Raw genomic sequence first — 24,207 nt, 5'->3', positions numbered from 1 at the left:
ATTATTTTAACTAGGTAGCTATTAAATAGTTCTTAACTATTTAATAGCTATTGTACCTAGTTAAAATAAATACAAAGTTGCCTGTAAAATAAATATAATTCCTAAAATAGCTACAATATAATTATTCATTATATTGTAGCTATATTAGGGTTTATTTTACAGGTAAGTATTTAGCTTTAAATAGGATTAATTTTTTTAATAAGAAATAATTTATTTAGTTAGATAAAAATTATATTTAACTTAGGGGGGTGTTAGTGTTAGACTTAGCTGTAGGGGTTAATACATTTATTATAGTAGCAGCGAGGTCCGGTCGGCAGATTAGGGGTTAATACTTGAAGTTAGGTGTCGGCGATGTTAGGGAGGGAAGATTAGGGGTTAATAATATTTATAATAGGGTTTTTGAGGCTGGAGTGAGGCGGTTTAGGGGTTAATACATTTATTATAGTGGCGGCGAGATCCGGTCGGCAGATTAGGGGTTAATAAGTGTAGTTAGGTATCGGCGATGTTGGGGGGGGGGCAGATTAGGGGTTAATAAATATAATATAGGGGTCGGCAATGTTAGGGGCAGCAGATTAGGGGTACATAGCTATAATGTAGGTTGCGGCGGTGTACGGAGCGGCAGATTAGGGGTTAATAATAAAATGCAGGGGTCAGCGATAGCGGTGGCGGCAGATTAGGGGTTAATAAGTGTAAGGTTATGGGTGTTTAGACTCAGGGTACATGTTAGGGTGTTAGGTGCAGACTTAGGAAGTGTTTCCCCATAGGAAACAATGGGGCTACGTTAGGAGCTGAACGCTGCTTTTTTGCAGGTGTTAGGTTTTTTTCAGCTCAAACTGCCCCATTGTTTCCAATGGGGATATCGTGCACGAGCACGTTTTTGAAGCTGGCCGCGTCCATAAGCAACGCTGGTATTTAGAGTTGCAGTGGCGGTAAATATGCTCTACGCTCCCTTTTTGGAGCCTAACGTAGCCCTTCAGAGAACTCTAAATACCAGCGCTGTTTAAAAGGTGCGGGGGGAAAAAAACACGCGTAGGTAACGCACCCCTTCTAACGCAAAACTCTAAATCTAGGCGTAAGACTTAATGGCTAAATCAACAAAATTATTTCTTTAAATGTAGAAGAAACATCTGTAAAACATGTGATCATGTAATGGAAGGAAAAAGTTGTAGATCTACTTCAACAAAACGCACACATGAGATAAAATTTCATATTAATTGTAACACAACTCATGTAATATACCTCCCTATGTGAGGGGTGCTTAAAACAATATGTAGGTAGAACTAAGAGGTCACATAAGGATAGGGTCTTACAGCATCTCAAATCAATTGAAGATAAAGATTCAACTACACCAATAGCCAAACATTTTAGGGAATTCCATAATTCTGACGTGAACCTTCTTAGAGTTCAGGGAATTGATCATGTTCCTATTTGAAGAAGAGGAGGCAACAGGGAGAACTAACTAAATCTTAGAGAGGTTTTTTGGTTATTTACTCTCAATACCTCAATCCCAGATGGTCTTAACTTTAGAAGAGATATTGATCTATATGTATAGGGGACTGTATATCTACATAACTATGAGATTACCTTTATGGTTCTAATATAAAATCTATAGAAGTTTAATATAAATGTAATTAGGATCTAAGGCAGACCTTAACAACTTTGTCACTAAAAAGTAAAAATAGATTTTTATAGTAAGACTACTTTAAAGGAATTCACAAATATTATCTAAAATTTACATTTCAAAATTTATGTTTTTGCCTAGTTTCTATTTTGAATTTTTGGATATCAAGGTTGCAGTCTTGATTTCTGTATATATGGCAATGTGGAGGGTTTATGGTATTAATATGTTATGTATCTTTAAGAAATGTGTATAAATAGCTAGAAATAGTTGTTGCTCCTTTATGCAGTGAACAAGTGCAGTGTGCATGAAACATGTCTGCTGTGGAGTACGGCTATACACTGTATACCCTCTATTAAGGAATATGTTCTTAACTTCATTTTTGGAATAAAGGATTTTGTATTTTTATACTTGCTTGCCTGACTCTGGTGCTTTGGAGTTTTTGTTATATATATATATATATATATATATATATATATATATATATATATATATATATACACATATATATATAAGGGGTGCGCATCTTCACTAGTCTCACGATTCGATTACGATTATCATGTCAACAATTCGATTCGATTCCACGATGCATCACGATTACTACCCATGGTTTTCATCAACAAATTCATATTTTTATTTAGAACACTAAATAGTAAATGTGTGTATAATATATATATATTGTATATAAACACACACATAACTTGAGTCAATCCCTTTAACCAATCCCCTGCAGGCTGCTCCGCTCTACCCATGCTCACTCAAAGAGCCCTGACTAGTGCTGCATAATGCAGAAGATCTAAGATGGGGGTTCCAGACCAGGATGCAGGGGACCATCAGTGCACGGGGCCAGGCCCCTGAATGGAGTCACCCCCTGATTGAGTACTGGATCCTTAGTTCCCTGGGACAATAATGTATGCAGGGATTGATAAATAGTTTATGGCATTGGCTGCAACTAAGGATCCTATATATATATATATTTTTTATTTTTATTTATTTTTTATTTTAAAAACATAAAGGGCCAATTGACAAGTACATTACATTACAGAACCATGATACCAAACTTAAATAACATGTAAAGATATTTATACATAAATGATAAAAATGCAACACAATACAATAGTGTGAGACAGCTATATATTGTATAAACCACAGCTCTATAGAAGTACAGTGTATATGTGTGATACAATCGTGTGAGACAGCTATATATTGTATAAACCACAGCTTTATAGAAGTACAGTGTATGTGTGTGTAATGTGTGATACAATAGTGTGAGACAGCTATATAATGTATAAACCACAGCTCTATAGAAGTACAGTGTATATGTGTGATACAATAGTGTGAGACAGATAAATATTGTATAAACCACAGCTCTATAGAAGTACAGTGTATATGTGTGATACAATCGTGTGAGACAGCTATATATTGTATAAACCACAGCTTTATAGAAGTACAGTGTATATGTGTGTAATGTGTGATACAATAGTGTGAGACAGCTATATAATGTATAAACCACAGCTCTATAGAAGTACAGTGTATATGTGTGATACAATCGTGTGAGACAGATAAATATTGTATAAACCACAGCTCTATAGAAGTACAGTGTATATGTGTGATACAATAGTGTGAGACAGCTATATATTGTATAAACCACAGCTCTATAGAAGTACAGTGTATATGTGTGATACAATCGTGTGAGACAGATAAATATTGTATAAACCACAGCTCTATAGAAGTACAGTGTATATGTGTGATACAATAGTGTGAGACAGCTATATATTGTATAAACCACAGCTCTATAGAAGTACAGTGTATATGTGTGATACAATAGTGTGAGACAGCTATATATTGTATAAACCACAGCTCTATAGAAGTACAGTGTAAATGTGTGATACAATCGTGTGAGACAGATAAATATTGTATAAACCACAGCTCTATAGAAGTACAGTGTATATGTGTGATACAATAGTGTGAGACAGCTATATATTGTATAAACCACAGCTCTATAGAAGTACAGTGTATATGTGTGATACAATCGTGTGAGACATAAATATTGTATAAACCACAGCTCTATAGAAGTACAGTGTATATGTGTGATACAATCGTGTGAGACAGATAAATATTGTATAAACCACAGCTTTATAGAAGTACAGTGTATATGTGTGTAATGTGTGATACAATAGTGTGAGACAGCTATATAATGTATAAACCACAGCTCTATAGAAGTACAGTATATTTGTGTGTAATGTGTGATACAATAGTGTGAGACAGCTATATATTGTATAAACCACAGCTTTATAGAAGTACAGTGTATATGTGTGTAATGTGTGATACAATAGTGTGAGACTGCTATATAATGTATAAACCACAGCTCTATAGAAGTACAGTGTATATGTGTGTAATGTGTGATACAATAGTGTGAGACAGCTATATATTGTATAAACCACAGCTCTATAGAAGTACAGTGTAGTATATGTGTGTAATGTGTGATACAATAGTGTGAGACTGCTATATAACGTATAAACCACAGCTCTATAGAAGTACAGTGTATAATATACACTGTACTTCTATAGAGCTGTGGTTTATACATTATATAGCTGTCTCACACTATTGTATCACACATTACACACAAATACACTGTACTTCTATAGAGCTGTGGTTTATACAATATTTATCTGTCTCACACTATTGTATCACACATATACACTGTACATCTATAGAGCTGTGGTTTATACATTATATAGCTGTCTCACACTATTGTATCACACATTACACACAAATACACTGTACTTCTATAGAGCTGTGGTTTATACAATATTTATCTGTCTCACACGATTGTATCACACATATACACTGTACTTCTATAGAGCTGTGGTTTATACAATATATAGCTGTCTCACACTATTGTATCACACATATACACTGTACTTCTATAGAGCTGTGGTTTATACAATATATAGCTGTCTCACACTATTGTATCACACATATACACTGTACTTCTATAGAGCTGTGGTTTATACAACATATAGCTGTATCACACTATTGTATCACACATATACACTGTACTTCTATAGAGCTGTGGTTTATACATTATATAGCTGTCTCACACTACTGTATCACACATTACACACATATACACTGTATATGTGTGCAATGTGTGATACAATAGTGTGAGACAGCTATATCATGTATACATGCATTGCACACACAGTACAGGAATATCTCTAAGAAGTTGAACCGTTAACTTATTTGCATTAGAAGCTCCTAAAAGCTCAGTACTCACCGCTGACAACTCAGTCAGCAGGTCCTTCATGGCCGAACTTGGTGCTGCCTCACTATTTTCAGGGAGCGGTTTTCCCGGTGAGTTCAACCGGCGCCGCCCCCTTTCCTCAGCCCGGCGTCACGGCAACCACAGCTGTAAGCAGCAGGAGAAGGGAGCACTCCGCGCAAGCATGCTGTCAAACACTTGTCGCCCACTCCAAGGGTGAGACCAGTACGCAATCTGAGGGATGTTGTTTGAAAGGCATGCTTGTGGAAAGCAATAGGCTGGTCTGTGGGAGGAAATGAAGGGAGAAAGTTCCTAGTTTTGCCAGGCAGGGTCACGTGACGTGTTAATCGATTCGGCTCTTCATTGCATCGATGCAGCATTGTTAAAGGCTGCATTGTGATGCATTGTGGTGCCGATTATTTTCAACACCCTGAATATATATATATATATATATATATATATATATATATATATATATATATATATATATACACAGTATCCAACAAAAGTGAGTACACCCCTCCCATTTTTGTAAATATTTTATTATATCTTTTTATTTGACAACACTGAAGAAATGACACTTTGCTACAATGTAAAGTAGTGAGTGTACAGTCTGTATAACAGTGTAAATTTGCTGTACCCTCAAAATAACTCAACACACAGCCATTAATGTCTACACTGTTGGCAACAAATTGGGCCCAATTAGCCATTTACCCTCCCCGGTGTCAAGTGACTCGTTAGTGTTACAAGGTCTCGGGTGTGAATGGGGAGCAGATGTGTTAAATTTGTTGTTATCGCTCTCACACTCTCTCATACTGGTCACTGGAAGTTCAACATGGCACCTCATGGCAAAGAACTCTATGAGGATCTGAAAAAAAGAATTGTTGCTCTACATAAAGATGGCCTAGGCTATAAGAAGATTGCCAAGACCCTAAAACTTAGCTGCAGCACTGCGGGCAAGACCATACAGTGGTTTCACAGGACAGGTTCCACTCAGAACAGGCCTCGCCATAGTCGACCAAAGAAGTTGAGTGCACATGCTGTCAGGGTTTTTTCCCTGCTTTGTTTGCCATGTGCTGCTGGCAGCCATTTTACTTACCTCTTACTGAATCTGGTGCAGAGTGTCTTATGCTGCTAATTTCCTGCACGCCCTCTTATGGCTGGACTGGTGTACATCATCCGTGTGAGACTGCAGTCTCCGTATTGTGATGTCATCACTTATTATTTAATTGAAATTAATTTTTATTAACTTTTCATTGGACACATTACATAATATATCATACGGTTAAAGATGAACAAGATTATGCAGTTAGATCCCCGATACATATCTTAGGAATTCCTTTTACAGTCTCCCCTTAACCAAATTATAAAGGCTCCATTCCATCTCATCCCTACATGTCCAATAATTTAGGATTATACATAATATTCATAACATACAGAACTCATAAAAACTTCCCCTCCCCCCCCAGGTGTTTCCAAGAACTTCTACTAACTCCAGGTTGAATCAATGGACTTATAACAGAGGATAGCTAAGTAACTTGTCTCTATTTAGATATTCAGGTGTCAGATGTCTGGGATTCTCTACTACACCCTTCTTGTATCCACCCCCGCCCCTACTCTCCTCCTATCTGTCCTTGCCCAAGGACCTATAAGTAGCTATCCTTTCTCAAAATCCAGTAAAACCATACTTTTTGAAACTGCTCACTAGTTCCCTGAGACCATGCCGCTAATTCTGAAATTGTATAAGTATCTTTTATTTTATCTATTACCTCTCCCCAACTAGGCACCCCCACCTTCCAATGTCTAGCTATACAAATTCGTAAGCATGTACTAAGATTTTTAATGAAAGTATTGGTTGCTGAATTGAACGTCCTTATCTTTTCGTTCAGGAGTGCCTGGGCTATCGTCAGTGTAATATTTTTGTCAAGTATGTTGCTGAGTAACTCCGATAGCTTCATCCACAGTGGTTGCACTTTCGTGCAGTCCCACCACATATGCCTATACGTCATCACTTATTATTTAAAGGGCCTCTGTTCAGTATGCTTTGCCCTTGCATTGTCTCAGACCTGTTTGTGAGTTCCTGTGTATTATCTGACTGTCTGACGTCCCTCCTGGTTCCTGACTCGGCTCGTCTGACTACTCGCTTTGGCTCTTGACTTGGCTCGTCTGACTACCAGCTCTGGCTTTGACTCCTGGCTTGATATTTGACATGTGGACTTTTTATTATTCCTTTGTTATTAATAAAGGTGTGATTATTTTTGCACTTCTCGTCTCAGTCTGATTCCTGGCACCCTGATATTATGCAAGGGCCATGAATTCTAATGGTGCTAATAATCCAACTTTACCTACCATCATTTCCAGGATGGATGAACAGGATCACCACTTTTGATCAATTTGCACTAGTCCTGCAAACCCTGCTGACTCACACTGCACATTTGGACCAGAGTGTCCCACAAGTTATGGCTGCTCCTGTTTCTGCTGCTGCACCTAGTCCTACCAGGAGCATGTTCGGTTCTGCACCTCTACCTCAGTGATATGGAGGCAATCCTATTCAGTGCAGAGGGTTTTTGAACCAGGTTGGCATTTACTTTGAGGTGTTACCTCAGGCGTTTCCCTCTGACAGAGCTAAGGTGGGATTTCTCATCTCGTTACTCTCTGACACAGCTCTTGTCTGGGATAGTCCCTTGTGGGAGACTAATAAACCTGTGACTTCAAATTACCCTGAATTTGTGGCCTCCTTTGAAGGGTTTTTGATGTTCTGGCTCGCTCCTCCTCTGCTGCTAAACGACTCATGTCCATTCAGCAAGGTACGAGATCTGTTGCTCAGTATGCCATTAAGTTCCGTACGCTTGCCGCAGAGGTAGGTTGGAACAATGAAGCCCTTGTTGCCGCCTTCTTTCATGGGCTCTCTGATGTGATTAAAGACAAAGTTGCTGCCAGAGATTTACCAGAGGATCTCGAGGCATTGGTGTCTTATTTAATCCTCATTGACATCAGACTAAGTGAGAGGCCCTCTTTCAAGGAGCGCTTGTGGAAGCCTCCTGTTATGTTGTCTCCTACGTGTTTGTTCCCACCCATGCCTCCCTCTTCTCCCATGCCTCCTGGTCCAGAGTCACCAGATTCTGCTGAGCTGATGCAGTTGGGATTCACGCATCTCTCTGCAGTGGAGAGGGCCTTTAGAAGGTGAGAGGGCCTCTGCCTCTATAGTGGGCTACAGGGCCACCTTTTAAAGTCTTGTCCTACACAGCCGGGAAACACTCACACCTAAGGTCCTGTCAGGGGCAGACCTTGGGTGGTTTATCCTCGTCCCCGGAATCTCTAGAGAAACCTTTGGTCACGGTTGTCCTTTCCTGGGTGGACTCCTCCATAGTCACCCAGGCTCTTGTAGACTCCGGTGCTGCGGGCTATTTCATTGACAGTGTTTTTGTATCAAAGTACTCCAGTCCTGTATTGCCTCGGTCCGTTCCGCTTGCTATTGAGGCCATTGATGGCAGGCCCCTTCAGCCCATACACGTTACTCACAAAACCGCTCCGTTATCCATGGCTGTTGGGCTCTCCATTTTGAAACCCTCCAGTTCCAGGTGATAGACTCTCCACATTTTCCGGTTGTTCTGGGTTATCCCTGGTTCCAAAAGCACAATCGCAGTCTTGACTAGCGCAGGTCTGAAATTTTGTTATGGTCCCCGCAATTTATCTCCACTTGTCTTCGTAAACCAGTGAAAGTCTTGTGCACTTCTTCGGTATCTCAATTGCCAGAGGAGTACCGAGAGTTAATAGATGTTTTTGACAAGATGCGTGCCAGTACGTTGCCTCCTCACCAGTCTTACGATTGTGCCATAGACCTGCAACCCGGAGCCATTCTTCCTCAGGGCCGTGTTTACCCTCTGTCTGTTGCGGAGAATTGTGCTATGGAGGAGTATGTTGCCGATGCTCTGTCACTGGGGATCATCTGCAAATCCTGCTCTCCTGCAGGGGCTAGCTTCTTCTTTGTAAAGAAAAAGGGTGGCGAGTTAAGACCATGCATCGATTATAGGGGTCTTAATTGTCTTACCATTAAGAATGCTTACCCTATTCCGCTGATTACGGAACTCTTTGACCACCTCAAGGGAGCTACAGTCTTTTCTAAACTTGATTTGAGAGGAGCATACAATCTCATTAGGATTAAGGAGGGTCACAAATGGAAAACAGCATTTAACACCAGGAGCGGGCATTATGAGTATCTTGTAATGCCCTTTGGCCTATGTAATGCTCCAACCTTTTTTCCAGGAATTTATTAATGATGTCCTACGAGATATGTTGCAACAGTATGTTGTGGTGTAATTAGATGATATCCTCATACACTCACCCACTATTGAGGCTCATCATTCTGATGTTACACGGGTACTTTAGAGATTACGTGAGAACGGCCTGTTTTTGTAAACTCGAGAAATGTGAGTTCCATCAGACTCAAGTAACCTTCCTAGGTTATGTAATCTCCGTTGCAGGGTTCTCCATGGATCCTGACACATTGTCTACAGTCCTGCAGTGGCCTCGCCCAGTTGGTCTTCACTCTATTCAATGTTTTTTGGGTTTTGCCAATTAATATAGGAAGTTTATCAAAAACTTTTCTTCCTTGGTCAAACCTATCACTGACATGACCCGTAAGGAGAATGATCCACTCCATTGGTCACCTACTGCCAATAAGGCTTTTGAGAGTCTTAAGACTGCCTTTGCTACCGCTCCAGCTCTGGCTCATCCTAACCCTGTCCTGCCTTTCATTTTTGAGGTTGATGCGTCAGACTGTAGTAGGTTCCCTCTTGTCTCAACATCCTATGCCTTACGGTTCCTTGCATCCGTGCGGTTTCTTCTCTAAGAAATTGTCTCAGGAGGAGTGCAATTATGAAATTGGCGATAGGGAATTACTGGCCATCATTTTGGCACTCAAGGAATGGAGGCATCATCTTGAGGGTACTAGCGTACCAGTGCTCATTCTTACTGACCACAAGAATTTGACTTATCTATCCAAAGCAAAATGTTTGTCGCCCCGATAGGCCAGATGGGTGCTATTTTTGTCTCAGTTTAATTATGTGGTCTCCTACCTGCCTGGTAGTAAGAATGTTAGGGCTTATGCCCTCTCTCGACAATTTTCGCCTCTGTCCAAGTAGGAGTCTGTACCTATTCCAGTTATACCTCCTGACCATATTTTTGCTACCATACATACTAATTTGACTTCTCCCTTGGGGAAGGAGATCCTGGCTGCACACACGAATGCACCTCCTGAGAAACCTAGTGGTAAGTGCTTTGTTCCTGAGAATCTTCTAACTAAACTATTGTACACTTACCACTATCCTAAAGCCGCAGGTCACCTGGGCAAGAACCAAATGATTTGGTCTGTCACTCAACAATTCTGGTGGCCAGGTCTTCGTTCTGAGGTTGCTGCGTATGTTGCCTCCTGCTCAGTCTGTGCACAGAATAAGACTCCTCAACGTCTTCCTGTGGGTCTTCTCCAACCTATTGCTAATGGTGAGCATCCTTGGACACATGGACTTCATTGTCGAATTCCCTGTTTCCAATGGCAATACTGTTATCCTAATGGTGGTTTACATTGCATTCCCTTGAAGAAACTGCCTACTGCTCAGGAACTTGCTTCAATTTTTGCCTGTGAGGTTTTCTGTTCACATGGGCTACCCAAGGAGATAGTCTTGGACTGGGGTAGCCAGTTTGTCTCCAGATTTTGGCGTTCCTTTTGTGCTCAAATTGGGATCCAGCTTTCATTCTCCTCTGCATATCATCCTCAATCCAATGGGGCTGCGGAACGGTCTAATCAAGCTCTGGAACAGTTCCTCCATTGCTATGTCTCAGATCACCACAATAATTGGTCTGAACTGTTACCTTGGGCAGAGTTCACTCGTAATAGTGCTATTAATGCTTCCTCCCAGTTATTCCTGTTCATGGCGAATTATGGGTTCCAACCATCCTTGTTGCCCGATTCATTCATGTTTCAGGGTATTCCGGCTTTAGAGAAGCATCTCCGGCAACTCCGTTTCACGTGGGTGCAGATTCAGGATTGCCTTCATCGTTCTATGCAACGTCAAAAGTTCCAAGCTGATCGTAGATGAAGAATATGAGGTCAGGAGCATTATTGACTTTCGTATGGTAATATAATGTTTTAACAATATTAGTGTAAAAAGCACACATCACATTGATTTATATGAAAATTACATGGTAAATAACAAAGGACAATGTTTATGGTGAACTAAAAAATAATTTATTTTTTCTTTGGCTTTTTGGATGAGGGAGCTGAGGTGCCTGTAGTGGATTGTCTTGTTCTCTTTGTTCTAGCATATTCTGGTGTTTCTGCTGGTGTGCTGGCGACAGATGATAGGCTGGAGGTAGTGTCCTGCTGGTGTGTAAAGTGCTCAACCAACACACCCAAGAGTTGATTTTGTTTTCTCCATCTATTGTCCATCTGCATCTGGTGCTTGTGGGGCAGGTTCAGCTGCATCTGATGGTGTTTGAGGTACAACTGTAGTTTCTGCTATATTTCCATCTGCAGATGGTGGCGCTCGTCCAAGTGATGAGGATGGTGGAGCTCGTCCAAGTGATGAGGATGGTGGAGCTCTTCCAAGTGATGAGGATGGTGATGCTCTCATGGTTGACTGATAGTCCCACTGATGACCAGTGTGTGACCACTCAGCTTGTCCAATTGGCACTTCTTGTGACATAGTCTGTTGGTAAAAGCCATGATTGCCATGAGATTGTGTTGTGTTGTGGGGGGGGAGATAAATACATGGACCATTTGTGGCTGTCTTGGCTCCCCCTCAAAGCCAACGGAAGAATATTCCTCTGGCCAGGAAACTGATGCAAAAGATCCTGGTTGTCAATAAACAAGAAATAAGGGCTAACCTTCAAATCATGATCACAATTATGCGATTGCTGATAGAAATCGTGTTTAATAAGATGAAATTACTGTAATATACAGTCACCAAAACATACGAATGTGAGATAAAACCAAACATATTAGCAGCGTGATAACTAAACACCATTTCAAGATGTCGCAGTCATAATTTCCAATTGCTCTGGTTTTTAGGTTTATTAAATCTAGACCATATATTCATACATATGCATCTAAAATATTGGAATACTTGCAGAAATTTTCAAAAGGACAATTTCTTTTTTAAGACACGATGAGTCCACGGATCATCTTAATTACTAATGGGATATTCACCTTCTGGTCAGCAGGAAGAGGCAAAGAGCACCACAGCAGAGCTGTTAAATAGCTCCTCCCCTCCCTCGCACCCCAGTCATTCTCTTTGCCTACGTTAGTGATAGGAAGTGGCAAAGTGAGGTGTTAGTAAAAGATTTTTCAATCAAGAGTTTATTATTTTTAAAGTAGTACAAGATTGTGCTGCTTTGTTCTGGGGTGTAGCCGTAGTCCATATCAGTCTCTACAGTAGAGCTTTAGTGGCTTTAGAGCAATGGGAACTTGTGGGACATAATTCTCACTGCGCCTCCCATACTGATGCTGCCCTAACACTGAAAAACTGAGGGATTTTACTCAGGACTTTCGTTTATTTACAGGGCCATGGGAGGGAGAGGACCTCCTAAACCTGGGAACTGCCTGGCTGCCAGGCAGAAGATGAGGTAAGTGCTAACTCATACTTGCCAACTGTCCCGTTTTTGCCGGGACAGTCCCGGAATTTGGGACCGTGTCACGGCCATTTAAATGTCCCGGACTGTCCCGGCAAGAGTAGCAGGCTGCAGCGCTTTTTGAGTTAGCTAGCGCAATCGTGCCACTCTGAGGCCCTCCTCCTTTGAATTTTTAATTCTCCAATATCGAGCGGTCAGCAGCAGCGACGAGCAGAGGTGACGTCACCAGGCATCTCATGTGACCACCCCGCGTTGCCGCTCACTAGACTCAGTGTAACTGCAAGTTCTCAACATGCGGCAGCAGGCAGGAGGGACACAGTACTGTCTGACAGAGCAGGTGAGAGTGTAACTACTGTCGCACACACGCCCGGGGCCTAATCCTCTGACTTGAGCCGATCTGGACCAGAGAGGTGAGACTCAGCCCTGCATAAATGAACCGGCTCAGGCTGCAATAAAAAGTTTTAGCCAGCTCAGCTGCTGCTAATACGGACTGTAACACCAAAATTATTTAAAAAAATATTAATAACATTTTTTTTACTTAGTTTTATTTGTCAGACTGAAACACCAATTAATTATTTAAAACAATATTAATAACATTTTTTGTGACTTAAGTTTTATTTGTCAGACTTAGTCTGTTATGCAAGGAAAAAAGGGTAATAAAATGACAAATTATAAACTAACTGTAACAACCAGCAAGTAGATAATTCGCAAATCTGAGGGGTAATTAAAAAAGAATAAAGCTTCTTAATTTTTGAATTACCCTGACTGATATTAGCAAATGATCTGCCACTGTTATATGCATTTTATTTGTTATATCTGCTGGTAGAGATATTTTTCAGTAAAGCTTCTTAATTTTTTAATTACCCTGGCTGATATTAGCAAATGATCTGCCACTGTTATAATATACAGAGTTTATTTGTTATCTAATCTGTTGGTTCTGTAAGTACAGATGTAGTAAAGCTTCTGAAGCTTTACTACAAAATATCTGTACTTACAGAACCAACAGATTAGATAACAAATAAACTCTGTATATTATAACAGTGGCAGATCATTTGCTAATATCAGCCAGGGTAATTAAAAAATTAAGAAGCTTTACTGAAAAATATCTCTACCAGCAGATATGACAAATAAAATAACAGCTGAGTGGTAGATTATTTGCTAACAGTATTGAGATAGGCATTCCATGTCCCCCCCTACATAATATATAGCCCCCATGTGTCACCCAGCATATAATATATAGCCCCATCCCCCCTTCATAATATTTTGCCCCTTAGTGCTAACCCTGCATAAATATCTGCCACCCATGTGCCCCCTCTACATAATATCTGCCCCCCATGTGCCCCCTGCATGCTATCTGTTCCCCATGTGCCCCCCTGCACAATGTCTGGTCCCTAATGTGCCCCTTGCAAAATGTTTGTCCCCTATGTTCCCCCCTGCATAATTGCTGGTCCCCATGATGTGCCACCTTCCTAATATCTGGTCCCCATGTGACGTGGCCCCTGCATATTATCTGGTCCCCATGTGTGTCCCCAGCACAATGTCTGGACCCAATGTTCCCCCTGCATAATATCTTATATCTTGTCCCCATATGCCCACCTCCACAGTGTCTGGCCCCTATGTGCCCCCCTGCATAACATATGGCCCACTTGAGCCTCGTATCACACAACTAAAAATCCCACACTCTGCAAAATGTCGGCACTTCCTGCAGCAGAGGGCAGGAAAATGTGTATAGCCAGAATGCCAGCTGTTTGTATAGGGTGTATATAACCAGTCTGCTGGTGATATAACTCCTTATTAGCTGATCTAGATTTCTCCCTGTAGTATGAATGTATATAGAAACAAATGCTACATATAATCAGTTGTCTCTTTATAACACACCGTGCTATAAATATTCATGTTATAGCTTTGCTTATTATGACCACCTCTTCTCTCAGGGCATTTTGACAGTGTTTCACCACTAGAGGGTGTTAGTTCATGTGTGTCATATAGATAACACTGTGCTCACGCACGTGGAGTTCCAGGGAGCCAGCTCTGATTGGCTAAAATTGATGTCAGTCAAAAGAACTGAAATAAGGGGGCAGTTTGCTGAAGCTTAGATACCAGGTATTTACAGAAGTAAAACGTGTATTTTTATAACTGTGTTGGTTATGCAAAACTAGGGAATTGGTAATAAAGGGATTATCTATCTTTTAAAACAATACAAGTTCTGGTGTACACAGAATTGGAATGTTTTCAACACAATGAGATAGCAGTAGAATATGATGCATGGGCCATTTATTTAATTAATTCCATTCTGTACATTCTACTTCTATTTTCATATTTTAATTATATATATATATATATATATATATATATATATATATATATATATATATATATATATATATATATATATATATTCTGCACCATAGAAAAATAGGTGGAGCTAAATTATGCTAATTATGTGGGTTTGGCAAAGTGGGTGGGGCTTTAGGGCAGGGGGTGTGGTTAAACATTTCATGCAGGTAATTGATAGCTGCAAAGTGTCCCTGGAAATTTTTTTCAAATGTTGGCAACTATGCTAACTTTATTTCTGGGGCGAGAAGGATCTCAGAAAAAGTTTGGGCACTTTATCAAGTTAAGCCTCATTGGACTTGGACTTAGTTTCTCCTTTTCAGTTAGGAGACATTATGGCAGTTAGTAGTATACAGGCACTGGGTGACTTGTGTTTCATCTCCTGGCGGTCTCATCTAATAATGGAGCCAACAGGGAGATTTTCTCATGTGTTCTTATATTGAGTATGGCAGAGAGTGTGCTCTAAGGGGTTTTCTCTGGCAGATAGAGCCTTTGGACTGAACAGCTATTTAAACTGAAGCTGTTCAGTCTGTTTTCTTGCTCAGTGTGTTTGCTCTGGATGGGTACAATTTGTCCCTTTGCTCCCGGTGCCTTTGCTTGGCTAAAGGCAACTGGGAGATCACATAGGAACTGTGGTTTGTTTGACTGCACTCTGTGCTGCAGTTGAGGGGACTGTTGTTCACAGGGTATAACAGGCTGGGCAGCTGTCCTTTGCTTATGTCACTGTGCCTTTACTTGGTTTTCAAAGGCGACCGGGAGATGGCTTGTGCGATGCCCACGAGGGGCGGAGCTTGTAAATGGCGCCTTTGCAGTGCGCACCTCCTCTCCTAGACCTTCCGGTTGCGGGAAGGAGTGGAGGAACTTCAGACGCGGAGGAATGAACCGATAAGCATCTGTAAAAAACATCAGGGCGACGTCTGCAGCTGCACTTATATGCTTATGCATACATGACGCACACAAAAAACGTTTATTATGTATTAAGGTTAAAAGGTTGTTTTTGATTCAGCACTTTTCAGACGACTCCCGCTTCAGAAAAGCTCTACAGTGGAAGCAATGAGTGATAAATAAATCAGGTCTACTCAGTATGTGCTGCTAATTAATGTGTATAAAGAGACAGCATCAGTACAGGCTGTCTGACTCCTTTGCTAGATTCAAGCTGTGATATAGAGGAACATTTGTAGTACTAGAGTTCCTCCTGTACATAGTCAACATTTTATATCCTCATTACAATAAAGTGTTGTACTTATACAGACAATACCGTTGTTATAGGTTAATTCATCACTGTCTATTGTGAGTCAGTTATAAAAAAATTAAAAAAAAGTTGCACTTTAACATTTAAAGTGACGGTACTGTTTGTTATATGTTAATTTTTATTATTAAAAGGTTAAGAATTTATTAATTATTCTTCCATATGTGAGTCTGGAGGACTATGAAAGTGTCCATGTCATCTTCTATCACACATGCAGTGCCCTGCGGTTCCTCGCAAACTCCATTCGGAGTTCCTGTACAGGACATCGCCTTTTCTGTCAGGGCGATATATGTTGCGTTGTCTACCTTTCCCATGTGCTTGTAGAGGAAGATGTTTCTGTCAGTTTTTTGGCTTGAACGCCTCCATTTTTTATTTATTTTTTTGTTAGGAGGTTTTTAGATACCCTGGAACGCCTCCGGTGTAATCTATCCTGGTGTGTCCAGTAGGTTATAAGGAAGAGTAGTTTTCAGCTTCGCTAGAACTACTATACCCTTAGGATAGTAAGGTTTTTTTCACCGGTCCTATGGACAATCTTTGAAAAGGATACTCCCCTGGATAAGATCTAGGATAGGATAAAAGCTTTCAAATTGGCTAATTCCTTTATTTCTAAATTCTTCCCTTCAAGTTATCAAACCGGGAGCATAGGTTCAGGTTTCTCTGTTCCAGCTCACAGAGACTTATGGTTAGAGCCTTGTTCTACGAATATATGCTCTAAGTCTAAGCTTTTAGTGATTCCTTACAAGGGGAAGACCTTGTTGGGACCTGGCTTGACGGAAATAATCTCTTTTGAAACTTAAAGAAAAAAAAAAATTCAAAATAGCCTGCTGTTGAATCAAAGACAGCATGAAGGACATGCCCCAGATCCGGGATCGGATCTTGTAGGGGGAAGACTTTCCGTCTTCACTCAAGCTTTGGGTTCGAGATGTTCAGGATCCCTGGGCAATAGAAAATAGTGTCCCAGGGATACAATTTGTAGTTCAAAAAATTTTTTCTTCCATTTAGATTCCCTGTCTTGTCCTTCCCGTATCATCTGTGTACTCTAGTCTGGGTATTGAATCCCATTAGTAATTAAGATGATCTGTGGACTCATTGTGTCTTAAAAAAGAAAATTTATGCTTACCTGATAAATTTATTTCTTTTTTGACACAATGAGTCCACGGCCCACCCTGTTCTTGTAAGCCAGGTTGTGGGTTATTGTAAACTTCAGACACCTCTGCACCTTGGCTTTTCCTTTCTCTTCCTAACTTCGGTCGAATAACTGGAGTGGGAGGGAGGAGCTATTTAACAGCTCTGCTGTGGTGCTCTTTGCCTCCTCCTGCTGACCAGAAGGTGAATATCCCATTAGTAATTAAGATGATCTGTGGACTCATCATGTCAAAAAAGAAATACATTTATCAGGTAAGCATAAATTTTCTTTTTGCACTTTATCAACACCCTTTGCCTGTTGAATTTAGTATCTATTTTGTTGTTGAAATATAGTGGAAAACTGGAGGTCGGGGGATTGTGATCACTTAAGTCAGTGCTGTTCATGCATCGTATGGGTGACTTGGATCAGATCCAAACATTTACCAATACGGGAACTTTAAAAAAATGCATTGGAGCTGCAATGCAGGATCAGAATTAGAACTGACCCCATTGTCAGTAAACGTTATTTCATGGCTAGTTTGTCCCTATGCCTTTAAAGGGACATAACAGTGAAGATGGAATCCAGCACACAATTAACCAGGAGATCCACCGAGGGCTGCTACCATACCCCCATAAATGTAGTAGAGAAGGCAAAGGAAGATCTCCAATCATGCAAAAAAATCTTTTATTTTATTCCATTAAAGTGTCCAGAACAGGATCAATAAATACACAACGTTTCGGGGACAATGCCCCTTAATCATGTGATAAAATGCATACAGCACACACCTGTTTAAATAGGCTTTCTACCTAAGATTAACCCCTTAGTTGAATACAAACACATCACATCAATAAAGGTAGCCCCACAATTAAATGACAGCACCTATATAAAACAGAAAAGAAGGGACATAAAACAGTAAATACATTTCATGCACCTTCCTCTATTTCTCGGTGCTGCAATTTTGGGACCTAGGTTACACTGCATGTAGGTCAGCACAGGAATGTTGTGAAAGACAGATTTCAACATGGCGGCTGCTCTGCACTAAGCTGCTGAGACTTTGAACTTTGCCCTTTCCCCTGTCATGTGAGGAGGAAGGGCTAGAAATCCAGGAAGAAGAAGACAGAGGCCCTGATTATCGAAAGTGCTACAAGGCTGGATATATTCAAAAGGGATACGGCGCAATGTCAAGAAAGCTGATGAAATATTCAAAAGTGCCGACATTGCTGTTAAAAGACAGCATCCTTGAGAAGCGTTTTACTATACATCGCAATGGGTGGTGATGCTGGCGAAATACTACAAGCAGCATCCGCTCCGACATTAGTAATGTAAAGTAAAGGATCCCTTTTAAATATATAGCACCGAGCCTAATAAATATACCTATATACCCCTTAACTGACATAACCCACTGCCGCAAACTAACCCTACACTACTTAACCCCTTTACCACCAATAGCCTATTGCCATAAACTTCCTAACCTATTAACCTCTATACCACCATAACCCCCCACCACAATAACCCCTACACTACTGAACCCCTATACCGCCATTACCCACACCACAAGCTACCCCAATCTATATACCCTTAAATTGCCACAAACCCCATTACAAACACCCCCTAACCTATTAACCCCTTAACTGCCAATACCCCCATCGCAAACACCCCCTAAGATATTAAAGGGACGTGAAACCCCCAAATTTTCTTTCATGATTCAGATAGAACATACAATTTTTAAACATCTTTCCAAATTCTATTATCAAATTTGCTTCATTATCTTGTTATCCTTTGCTGAAGGAACAGCATTGCACTACTGGCAGATAGCTGAACACATCTAGTTAGCCAATAATAAGAGACAAATGTGTGCAGGCACCAATCATAAGTTAGCTCCCTCTAGTGTAGGATATGTGCATATTTTTTTTCAACAAGGGATACCAAGAGAACAAAGCACATTTAAAAATAGAGCTGAATTTAAAATTGTCTTAAAATTACATGCTCCATCGGAATCATGCAAGTTTAATTTTGACTTTCTTATCCCTTTAACCCCTAAACCACCACAACCCCCCATGCAAAATAGCCCTATACTACCTAACAGCTAACCCCCCCAGACCTATAACCTAACTCCCCATAAGTTACACTAAAACTGCACAAAATGAAAAAACACATTACAAAAAAACCCCCAACAAAGCACTAAGAAAAATAAAACACCCCAGTTATGCCTTTTCTAAAACTAAAGTCCCTTTAATAAAAAGACCACCATAAAATAAAAAACTCTATACTAACACTAAAACAGGGATAGGCACAGACATTTTCCAAAGTACAGACCTTAGTGAAGGACACCAAGGTACATTTGAAATAAGAAACATTATTTTATAGTGCTTGGTGTTATTATACTGATGCAGATATCACTGATCATATAACCAGCCCTCCTCTAGCTATACCCATGTGTCAGTGTCACTACTGTGTCTTTGTATAGTGCTGGGTGTTATTATACTGATGAAGATACCACTGATTCTATAACCAACCCTTGTCTGGCTATACCCATGTGCCAGTCTCACTACTGTGTCATTATATAGTGCTGGGTGTTATTATACTGATGCAGATACCACTGGTCCTATAACCAGCCCTCCTCTGGCTATACCCATGTGCCAGTGTCACTACTGTGTCATTATATAGTGCTGGGTGTTATTATACTGATGCAGATACCACTGGTCCTATAACCAGCCCTCCTCTGGCTATACCCATGTGCCAGTGTCACTACTGTGTCATTATATAACGCTGGGTGTTATTATACTGATGCAGATACCACTGATCTTATAACCAGCCCTCCTCTGGCTATACCCATGTGCCAGTGTCACTACTGTGTCATTATATACCGCTGGGTGTTATTATACTGATGCAGATACCACTGGTCCTATAACCAGCCCTCCTCTGGCTATACCCATGTGCCAGTGTCACTACTGTGTCATTATATAGTGCTGGGTGTTATTATACTGATGCAGATACCACTGGTCCTATAACCAGCCCTCCTCTGGCTATACCCATGTGCCAGTGTCACTACTGTGTCATTATATAGTGCTGGGTGTTATTATACTGATGCAGATACCACTGGTCCTATAACCAGCCCTCCTCTGGCTATACCCATGTGCCAGTGTCACTACTGTGTCATTATATAACGCTGGGTGTTATTATACTGATGCAGATACCACTGATCTTATAACCAGCCCTCCTCTGGCTATACCCATGTGTCAGTGTCACTACTGTGTCATTATATAGTGCTGGGTGTTATTATACTGATGCAGATACCACTGATTCTATAACCAGCCCTCCTCTGGCTATACCCATGTGCCAGTGTCACTACTGTGTCATTATATAGAGCTGGGTGTTATTAAACTGATGCAGATACCACTGATTCTATAACCAGCCCTCCTCTGGCTATACCCATGTGCCAGTGTCACTACTGTGTCATTATATAGCACTGGGTGTTATTAAACTGATGCAGATACCACTGATCCTATAACTAGTGGCTATACCCATGTGCCAGTGTCACTACTGTGTCATTATATAGCACTGGGTGTTATTAAACTGATGCAGATACCACTGATCCTATAACTAGTGGCTATACCCATGTGCCAGTGTCACTACTGTGTCATTATATAGAGCTGGGTGTTATTATACAGATGCAGATACACATCCAGTATTTCACTAGGCTTTATTTATTCCATAACTTATCACCCAATATCACTAGCAGTCTTTTGACAAGCCACTAACTTTATTCACACTACATAATTTTTTTTATTCCTATTATTTAATCAGAAAGAAAAAAGATATACGGACACCTTGCCTATCCCTGCACTAAAACCTACTCTAACAATTACCCTGCAAAGTGCCTTTTGCAGGGAATTGCCATAAAGTGATTAAGCTCTTTCACCTAGCACAAACGTAGGGGGAAAAAAATCATATCCTGAAAAAAAAATCCTAACGCTAAACCCCCTCTTTTTTTCTTCATGGAAGTGGTCCCCTGGGGTGGTCCTCTTTATCTTCAGGGTGGCGGTCCTCTTTATCTTCATGGCAGCGGTCCTCTTCTTCCATCTTCTGTCTTCCATCCGATCCTTTTTCATGTGGTCCCCACCACACACTGAAGCTTGAACGCGAGGTTCCCCCTTATATAGGGGTGCCTTTGGATTGATTTTGGTTGAATTTCTAGTCCAATCAACAATAGAAAAAGCTTTCATTCTAAAGGTATTGTCTCATGTTCAGAGATTGCTTCAGGATTCTCCCTTTTGTTTATAACATCTAAATAAATAGCTCAATCTGTGTAATTATTAAGTGAGGGTACTCATGTACTCAGTGGGGTGGGTTCCCCATAAACAGAAGTTGCGCTGAGTGGAGTACTGATCGACCTCCTATAGCGGAGGCTCAGGATCCCTGTCAGCGTCAGAAGAAAGTTTAATTGTTGCTTATTTCCAGGAGCAGGGGGAAAAGGGGTTACACTTATAAAATGTATTTAGTGATTAATGTCCCTTTAAAGTTAATTTATTTTTGTTCTCTTAGTATCCTATATTGATAGTCATAAATACATATCCTCAACAGCAGCAATGCACTGCTGGGAGCTAGCTGGTGATTGGTGGCTGCACACATCACATATGCTTCTTGTCAGTGTCTTACCAGGTGTGCTTAGCTAGTTCCTGGTAGAGCTGCTCTGCCTTTTGCAGGTGTTAAACACATATTTATATGCAAACAATAGTGGATTAAAGGGACACTGAACCCAATTTTTTTCTTTCATGATTCAGATAGAGCATGGAATTTTAAGCAACTTTCTAATTTACTCCTATTATCAAATTTTATTCATTCTCTTGCTATATATATTTAAAAAGCAAGAATTTAAGTTTAGAAGCCGGTCCATTTTTGGTTCACAACCTGGGTTGTTCTTGCTGATTGGTGGCTAAGTGCTGACCAAAAATTGTCTGGCTCCTTACCTTAAAGGGACATAATACTCATATGCTAAATCACTTAAAACTGAAGCAGTGTAACTGTCAAAAGCTGACAGGAATACATCACCTGAGTATCTCTATGTAAAATAGGAAGATATTTTACCTCACAATTTCCTCAGCTCAGCAGAGTAAGTTCTGTGTAAAAAGTTATACTTCAGCTGCTGTCCAGCTGCAGGTAAAAAAAAAAATAATATGAAGAAATGAACAGCAGCCAATCAGCATCAACAGTGCTGAGGTCATGAACTCTTTTACTGTGATCTCATGAGATTTCACTTAACTCTAATAAGATTTCATAGTAAATTTCCTTAAACTGAATAGGGAAATAAGACGAGAGTGCACAAAGCTTGCTCCTTTGCCTGTCTTGGGACAGACATATTGATTTGCTGCTTAGAAGTCCTTTACAATGGGATGTGGCTACTGAGGATTTTTTGAGGTAAAATATCTTTCTTTTTTACATAGAGATGTTCAGGAGATATTTTCTAGTCAGCTTTTTACAGCTATGCTGCATCACTTTCAAGTGTTTCAACATTTGGGTATCATGGTCCTTTAAATACCTTCTTTTTCAAATAAAGATAGCAAGAGAATGAAGTAAAATTGATAACAGGAGTAAATTAGAAAGTTGCTTAAAATTTCATGCTCTATCTGAATCATAAAAGAAGAAAAAAATTGGGTTTAGTATCCCTTTAATAATAGCTCTAACATATTAGAGCATTTTCATTTTGCATTTTTATGTCCCTTTAACCTATATGAATTTTGTACATATTTCTTTATGGCATTCAAATTACAGCTATAAGTGTATTAGACTCATATACACTGTGAATAATATGTATTATTTCTTGCTAAAGTATTGTGTAAAAGATTATTTTTCTCAATAACTACTGCAATGTAGTAATTTTTACATAAACTGGGTTTTACAAACCTAAAGAGCTCCTCCTAGTGGATATTTTAGAAAGTTTATTGGGTAAGAAATTTACTTTTGTCTTTTTTGTAGTGGATTTAGCATTGTACAGTGAGTTAAATATTTAAAGGGATATATGTTTATACAAGAAAATAAAAATGAAACCTCAAAACCTTATTTTAAAGAAATAGGATTCAAAAGTGAAAGGTACAGATAAATTCTTTATGAAAAAAATATTTCTTGCATAGCTCTTAACTGATTTGCGCACATAGGGGCATATTTATCAAGCTCCTTATGGAGCTTGATGCCCCATGTTTCTGGGGAGCCTTCAGGCTCGCCGGAAACACAAGTTATGAAGCAGCGGTCTAAAGACCGCTGCTCCATAACTTGTCCGCCTGCTCTGAGGCGGCAGACAGACATCGCGAGAAATCAACCCGATCGAATACGATCGGGTTGATTAACACCCCCTGCTAGCGGCAAGAACTGCTGGTGCAATGATCAATGCCGAGAGCGTATGCTGTCGGCATTTATCGATGTGCAGCAGACATGATCCACAATATTGGATCATGTCCGCTCGCACAATGATAATTAGGCCCCATAATGTAAATACATGAAAAGCAAACGTGTTGGACCCAATTAATTGGGCATGTTTTGAGAATATTGAGTAATGGTTTCAGTGAATAAAACCAGATATTTCAAATACAAAAATAAACATGAAGAAACTATTTCCCATACATTTAATAGTCTGCAACTGGTCTAACAAGTAACTGGGAACACATTAAGGGGAAACACATTTACAGTACAATGTTCCTTTAAGTTAGAATTAACTCAACAATGTACTCTGTACTAAAATTATAGCCGGGGCTAGCCTTGTCTGACGATTAAAGCTCAGATTGGCTCCTCCAACTAAAGCAAATGGTGGGTGTAGCTTGGCTATTGATAAATAACTGCAGTTAAAGGGATGTTAATGTGTTTGAAAAATGTTAAGACTTGGCTGATTTGTTATTTAATAGCAACACAACAGAAATGTCATGCAATTACAAGGTGCGTACTGTTCCTTTAAGAGATTTAAGAGTGCAATATATGAGTATGTTAGATAGAGG

This window comes from Bombina bombina, chromosome 2 (assembly GCF_027579735.1).
Source record: "Bombina bombina isolate aBomBom1 chromosome 2, aBomBom1.pri, whole genome shotgun sequence".
Lineage (NCBI taxonomy): Eukaryota > Metazoa > Chordata > Amphibia > Anura > Bombinatoridae > Bombina > Bombina bombina.
Note: the sequence above shows the minus strand (reverse complement) of the source record.